This window comes from Rhinatrema bivittatum, chromosome 8 (assembly GCF_901001135.1).
Source record: "Rhinatrema bivittatum chromosome 8, aRhiBiv1.1, whole genome shotgun sequence".
In the NCBI taxonomy this organism is placed as follows: Eukaryota; Metazoa; Chordata; class Amphibia; order Gymnophiona; family Rhinatrematidae; genus Rhinatrema; species Rhinatrema bivittatum.
Window position 1 is genome coordinate 170,500,295 of NC_042622.1, and position 7,766 is coordinate 170,508,060.

Below are 7,766 nucleotides of genomic sequence, written 5' to 3' on the forward strand. Positions count from 1 at the left end.
GACCTGTCGTCCGCGTTCGATACTGTAGATCATTCTATTTTATTGAATCGTTTGTCAGAGATTGGAGTAAGTGGTTTAGTTTTTGACTGGTTTTCCTCGTTTCTCAATAACCGGTCGTACCAAGTAAAAATCAATAACATTACTTCAGAAAAAGTCACTTTAGCCACAGGTGTTCCCCAAGGATCTACATTATCTGCGTCACTTTTTAATGTATATGTTTTACCTATCTGTCATTTTTTAAACGGTTTAGGTTTGAAATTTTGTGTGTATGCAGATGATATTCAATTTTTAGTTCCTATAGAAACTACTATAGAAGACGCTTTAGAGCTTATTAAAATTTATATTTCCTCACTTAAAAAATTACTTCAGCACCTACGTTTAATTTTAAATACCAATAAAACAGAAATTCTATTACTTGAACGCAAATGCCATTTTAGCAGTATTCCTACTTTGACTTTTACCGATAATATAAAGATAAATCCATGTTTTAATACCCGTAATTTAGGGGTCATTATCGACACTGAGTTCTCTTTTAAAAAACATATTTCTACAAAGTTGAAAGATGGTTATTACAAATTGCTAACTTTGCGTAGGCTTAAACCTTTTTTAGAATTCACAGACTTTAGGTCTGTATTATAGTTGCTTATCTTTGCTAACTTAGACTACTGTAATTCACTGTTTCTTGGTTTACCGATGTCTAACATTTGCCCGCTTCAGGTTCTTCTGAATGCCGCTGCACGAGTTTTAACAGGCCAAAGAAAAAGTGATCATATTACTCCAACATTGATTAAATTGCATTGGCTCCCAATTCAGTATCACATTCAATATAAGGTTGCTTGTTTAATTCATAATGTCATTTATGGAGAACATACTGAATGGCTTAACACATTGATGCGCCTTCATGTACCACAGAGGAACTTGCAATCTGCTGATAAGGGTCTCCTATCAGTTCCCACCATTAGATCTGCTAGGCTAAGCCACGTAAGGGAACGTGCTTTATCTATTGCTGGGACAAAACTCTGGAACTCTTTACCAACATCATTGAGACTGGCCACAGAAAAAAAGCAATTTAAATCTGAACTAAAGACCTGGTTATTTAAATGTGCTTTTATAGAGTACGAAAATACAGATCAGAATGCCAATAAGAATCTGAGATGCTACAAATGAGTAGAAAAACAGAATGCCAATAAGAATCTGAGAAGCTACAAATGAGTAGAAAAACAGCGAGTTTATATACATCTCTTGTCTCTCTTAATAGGCTACCATTATTTTTTATTTAATTTTACTACTGTCTCACTGCTAATTTCATTTTAATGCTTTTATTATGTTTTTAATTTCATTTCTGTTTTATGAGTTTTGTTTCATTCATTTTATTAACAGCTAATTTATTTCTTTATTCTGTGTAGTTTTTAGCTGTTACTATTTTACGAATTATTGTATTTTCTGAATATATTGTAACTTTTGTGAACCGGTGTGATGGTTCGTCTGATACATCGGTATATAAACGCCAATAAACTAAACTAAACTAAACTACAAAATGCTGGAGTTTGCGAGTTTCTAGATAACGATCGACCAAGATTTCCCAGATTGGAGGAAAGACACCCGTAGCCTGTAGGAAGTGCATTCTCACAGGTTCATCACATCACGTGACACCCCCGATGCTTTTTTTTAATACACCAGTATACACATACTTTCCAGAAAACAGACTCCATTCATTCATCATGAAATTTTTGTTAATTATCTCTTCTGATTTCACCCTTTGCTGGTTATTTGCTTTAATTACATTTTCCTTTATTCTCTCATCTCCTTCTCCTCTTTGCTCTCTTTCTCTGTCTCTCTTTGTCTCTCTCTGTTTTGCCTGTGGACTGAGGGTCTCGGGGCTAAGTTTTACTCTCGCCTTGTACATCTCTCCTAGTCTTTAGCACATTAATACTGTGAGAATTTCACATTGAGCAACCACTACCCAGATCATTTTGAGGAATTCAATGAAGAGGAGTCAGTTTTTGGAAAAAAGAGAGAAATGTACAATTTAGCCAGAGGCTGGTGATTATAATCAAAATGTTAGTGGGAAGAACATTTAAATGAAAAATGATTTTGCCCAAAAGCAACAGAAAGAACCAGTGCTGTCATCTTTGGCTTCATTTACAAACCCCACTAGAGTCATGCATCTTCCTGCATGTACTGATCTGTCTGCACACCAGAGCTGAGCCCCAGGAAAAAGCAGAAAACTGCTGTACAGTATTAGGTAGAGTTCTAGCTCCTGGAGAAACCTGACTTCTTGGTAGATGGTCAAATCTTTTAAAGGACCCTCATAATTAATGGTGCAGTACTGATGTTTTCCAGGTCATACAGACCTCTTCAGTGTGAATCCGCAAAGCTCATGCAAGAGAACATCTTTTTTTGTTGATCCTTTGAAAGGTATCAGGTTAGCTTGTACGGCATGTATAAAACTGATAGGCAAATCAAGTCGAGGCAAAGAGCTTTAGCTGTCCAAACAGGAAAGTCAGTGCAAGAAATACAGCGAATTATCTTTCTAGCGACTTCAAGGATTATTTGATTTCAGTGGCGAGAGACAGGATATACTTTGCAGATTATCTACATGACACTGTATACGCGTCACAGAGAATGGAAACCCAGCCCTTCCTCACTGCAGACTGCATGGATTGTTTCAATCAGCTGCACAGTGATGATACTTTTAGCAAACCAACAAATGTATCAAGGTTCAAGATCCAAGCTTCAGAGACTGCTGAGGCCCTTTCCTGAGGACAAACCCGGCTCCCATGGAAACTTGACACTTACCTTGGGCAGTGTGACAGAGGAAGTGTCCACGCTCGTCCAGGAAAAAAAAGGACAAAATAGAAGTTTTACTTAACAATGTTATGGATCAAAACATTGATATTGGGAAGACAGGAAATAAAAAATTCTCTGGAGACACAAAGAATGCTTTACTGTGTGCAAGGTGTGCGCCTGCCTCTTATTGCTGCTAGGAGTTAATGATTTCTTATACTGGAACGAGGTTGGAGGATTTCTTTGGAAAACCGCCCCCACAGTAGCGTCAGGAAGGAGCCCCAGCCTGGGTCTGGGAAATGTTAGGAGGAGCAAAGGTGCTTCCACCATTTCCCTTCAAACTTTCGCTTTTGCTATCAGAAGCTCATTGGGGCATAAAAAGGATTTTCTCTTTTCTTTTTTTTTTTTTTTATCAAGACGTAGAAAATAGTCTCAGCTTTAGATTTTGGCCTAGAAAGGCGAGGTATCAAATATGCCTAATACGTAGATCACTCTATATAATAAACATGTTAAGGGCTCCGGGTAATCACTGCATTGCGTGATGAAGTGCGACGCAATCACCACACCCGGAGCAGAGGGAGGGGCTGCAGGCAGCAGAGGAGAAGCCCGGGGGCTGGCAACAAGTGCAGCAGTGGAGCTGAGCCGGTACAGGAAAGGCTGGTGGGGATTCTCAGGCTCCAGCAGCAGAAGCGGAGCAGCCTCACAGGCAGCAGAAGAGCTGGTGGGAGTTTCCCGGCTTCACCAGCAAAATTAAATTTAAAAAAATGGACTCGCTGGCAGAAGAGCTGCTGGGGCTTCCCGAGCCTCACTAGAGCAGCACAGAAAGAGAAATACTGCAGGCAGCATAAGCGCTGCTGGGTGCTCATTTTGCTGGTGTTCCCAGGCCCCAGCAACTGCTGATAATGTTGGAGCATCATCAGCAGTTTAGAGGGGCGTAGGAAAAGGGATGGGCCAGAGTAAGAAGAAAGAAAGGTGAGGGGACTGGAAGGAGAAGGGATGGGAGCAGTAAGAGAGTGTGAGGGGGAGTGGCTGGAGGAGTGGGAGAGTGAGAGGAAAAGGGGGTTGAAGTATGGGAGCAGTGGGGGTTGGGGAGGGAGGAGAGTTCACATCCCCTCCATGACACCTCCACTGTCCCCCATGCAAACACTCCCTGCTCTCCCACCACCCTGTAGGGTAAAAGCCAGTGACCCTAAACAAGGTGTTATACTTTTGTAAGGATGTGAACCCTGGCCGAGATGAGAGATGTCTCCGCCCATAGGGAGGAGCCCTGTTGGCCTCACCATCGGTAGGCGCGGTCTCAGCACTGTAGGACACAGCTGTATGATAGAGACTTTATTATGAAGGAAGGAAAGCAGAGCCCGCGGAGCGGGGAGATGCAAATAAATACAGTTGTGAGCAGTGGGGTATACCCAGGGTGATAGTGATATGAAGATCTGGTAGTGGCCCGCAAGTGGGGTAAGCCAGGAAGTCCCTTCAGACAAGTAGAGAATACCTCAGAAGTGCAGATCCGGTAGTGGCCCGCAGAGCGGGGTACCCCGAGGATGACTGTACTGAAAATGATGTAGTCTGAGGTGCAGGAACCCGGAAGTGGATCTTGTAGCTGGTACGGCAATACTCTGCAGCACAGGGTATACTGGAACAACAATTACTGAAGAGGAACAGTAGTGGCCCGAGGCACGGGGTACACCACAAAGAGTCTTCAGTAGAGCTGGTATCGTTGAAGTCTGTAGTAAGGTACTCACAAGTGGTAGATCCAGGAGAGTGGCCTGAGAAGCAGGTCAGGTAGTCCAAGGCTGGAAGGCCCTCCGAGGAGTGGATAGCCAGAGTGTCCACACACCAAGAGAGGAAACAGGAACTGGAAGTCCAAAAATGGAGTGGATTCAGCAATGAGGGAGCTCCTTGCTAACTTGTAGCAGCAGAGGGCCGATCAGCTTAAGTACAGCAGCGAGTTGACGTCATTGGGAGGGGGCACCTCCGAGGTTCCCGCCATGACGTGTACAAAGGAGGCCCTTGCGTGCGCGCCCGCCTTAAGTGATTCCAGATTCAAGATGGCGGTCGGCAGCGCCCACACCGTCCCGGGGACGCCGGTGGGGTTGGCGTTGGTTGGCGGAAGTCGCCATTCATCCTAGGATTGACGGTGCAGGGAAAAAGGAAGTGAGCATGAGAACTCGCAGCCATCTGCGACCGACGGGCATAACACAAGGATGCGCATAATTGAACCTGAGCCTGCACCCTTGCACACAGAGTGATGAACTATAGTGCAGGCCTAAGCAGGCTAAGAGAGGGATGGAGATGAAGATGGCGTCTTCAACCACATGATGATCTTGGCAACTTCATATGAGACTATGAATCACACAGAGGAGAAGAAGCAGCAATTGTTTTTCCATATCTGACGACTCTCTGCTAGGGATGTGAATCGTTTTTGAATGATTAAAATTATCGTCAGATAATTTAAAAATTGTCTTAAATCGTTAGAGCGCACGATACAATACAAATGCCCCCGATTTATCATCAGGGGCATTTGTATTGTATTGTTAAATAGGGCACGGGAATTATTTGGGGGAGGGCGGGAAAACCGGCACACCAAAACAACCCCTAAACCCACCCGACCCTTTAAAACCAATTCCTTACCCTCCCCCACCCTCCCGAACCCCCCCAAAATGTTAAATTACCTGGTGGTCCAGTGGGGGGGGGGTCCAGGCACGATCTCCCGCTCTCGGGCCATCGGTGTCATTTTGGCTGCCACTAATTAAAATGGCGCCGATGGCCCGATAAAAAAAAAAACCCCACCCGACCCTTTAAATCGACCCCCCTTAGCCTCTCCCACCCTCCCGACCCTTTTTTTTTAGGGAGGCCTGCACCGCTAAAAAAAAAAACCCCACCCGACCCTTTAAATCGACCCCACCCTACCGACCCCCCCCCCCCAAAACCTTTTAAAATTACCTGGTGGTCCAGGGGGGCCTTGGGGAGAGATCCAGGGGGGCCTTGGGGAGAGGAGAGATCCAGGGGGGCCTCGGGGAGAGATTGACCCAAAAAACACAAAGGAAGGCGATCTATAAAAGCCGTCAGGATGAACAAAGAGGATAGATGCCAGATGGCTTGTAAATTCCTTTATTGAAGTGGAGACACAAGATTAGCCCGACTCAGGCCGAGTTTCGCCGTTTGAAAATGGCTGCCTCAGGGGCTACAACATAAATAAATATAATATATAAATATATTAAAACATAATAATATAAATCGAAAAAATATGTTAAAAAATATTAAAATTGGTGACAAATAGGAAGCGCATTGATGTATATAAAATTCAAATTATTTTGAACATCTCTCAAAACCCTTATAATCTAAAAACTCACGGTTTGCATAAAAGAATTTAAATCAATTACGTCTAATTGATTTAAATTCTGGCATCTATCCTCGGGGAGAGATTTCCTGTTCCCAGGCATCAGCTGTTCTAAAAATAAATGGCGCCGATGCCCCTTTGCCCTTACCATGTGACAGGGTATCTGTGCCATTGGGCGGTCCCTGTCACATGGTAGGAGCACTGGATGGCCGGCGCCATCTTTAAAGATGGCGCCGGCCATCTTTACTCATCAGCCCCTATTATACTATACTCTATAATAGGGGATGTGAATTGGAATCGGAAACGATTCCAATTCACATATCTTAACGATCAGATTTCCCCCCAGCCGAATCTGATCGTTAAGACGATCTGGCACACGATTCACATCTCTACTCTCTGCATCTCACAGTGTGCTAGAAAAATCTTTGAACACCAGGAGATCTTTATTGAGCACAGAACGTAATAAAAGCCCGACCCAGGCCCGGGTTTCGCTCGTTCAGCTGCTTCAGGAGCTATTTATTCTATTGCTGATAATTTGTCTCCATACATCTGGTAAACTTTATCAGTATGCGCCACAACTATGTCAGCATTTCGCATCGGCTGATGACTCAGTCGAACCGAAATAAATCACGAACCACCGCGCCAACAGCAACTTACAGTCGATCAGCATTTCACCGTTGATGAACTCCATAACCAGGAGTAATGAAGCATCCCACCAATCTGTGTCTGTAGAAAGTGGTGAGATCCAATCAAGAACAGCATTGGATCCTCTGGAATTGAATATGCAATGAGATTCCAAAGAGAGAAAAGGACTTTGAACTATGCAGGCAACAGACATTTTTCCAAGGAATTTTTTCTAAGGGATTTTCTTTACTAAAACTTTGACTGTTACACTTCACTGTATCTGTGAACTAGCAAGCCTACGACTGAGTTCCATGCTCACCATAGTCTGCTCCGTAACCTGGAAACAGGCACCTTGCCAACTTCTCCCCTGAAAAATCTTTGGCTAAAGCCAAGGACTTATTTACCCTGTTCCTGCCAGCGCACTGCAGAGAGACGTCTGAGAGACCTTTGGGCTTTATTTTCCTGTTGTTTGTAGCCGGGGTTGCTGGATCCCCATGGCGGTTTCCTGTAGGAGTGTGACCCGCTCACAGTTAAGGGTGAGACAAACTGGCTTAATTTTCTTTCAGCTAGGTTAATTAGTTTGGCATTGCACATTTGTTAAGTGCAAGTTTATGCTCATTTTTCATGGTAGTGCTTTGTAAAATCATAGAAACTTAAAAACAAAACTACATTTACTGTATTATATCTTCTATATTTATTTTGCTACAATAAAACAGATTTATTACCTCACAAAAGTGTAAGTAGCTGCTCACTTAAAACTAATGAAATAGTATCATAAGATTATTAGTTAAGTCTAATAGGCATCTGCAAGTCACTATCTTACAACCCCTTCCCACTCCATACCCCCACATATACCCCCTCCCACACCAACACATGCACTCCCCCACACACACAAGTACCCTCACATACAGCCATACCCCCACTCCCACCCTATACATGCACATCTCTACCCTACAGATGTGCATACCTCTATTCCACCCCACACAACACACTCATGCACACATATTCCCCACCC

General features: G+C 43.6%; 1 protein-coding gene across 7 annotated transcripts in view; it reads right to left on the minus strand.

The window, feature by feature from the left end:
* LOC115096930 (transient receptor potential cation channel subfamily V member 3-like) overlaps positions 1-3,020 on the minus strand; it is a 140,817-nt gene extending 137,797 nt beyond the window's left edge. For 4 of the 7 annotated variants that reach the window (XM_029612234.1, XM_029612235.1, XM_029612236.1 and 1 more), the window contains exon 1: positions 2,800-3,019. The gene's annotated coding sequence lies outside the window, so the exon portion shown is untranslated. Of the gene's footprint in view, positions 1-2,799 lie in introns of all 7 variants that reach the window. The other 3 variants (XM_029612238.1, XM_029612237.1, XR_003858169.1) reach the window with 2 other exon arrangements.
* Positions 3,021-7,766: the final 4,746 nt, after the last annotated feature.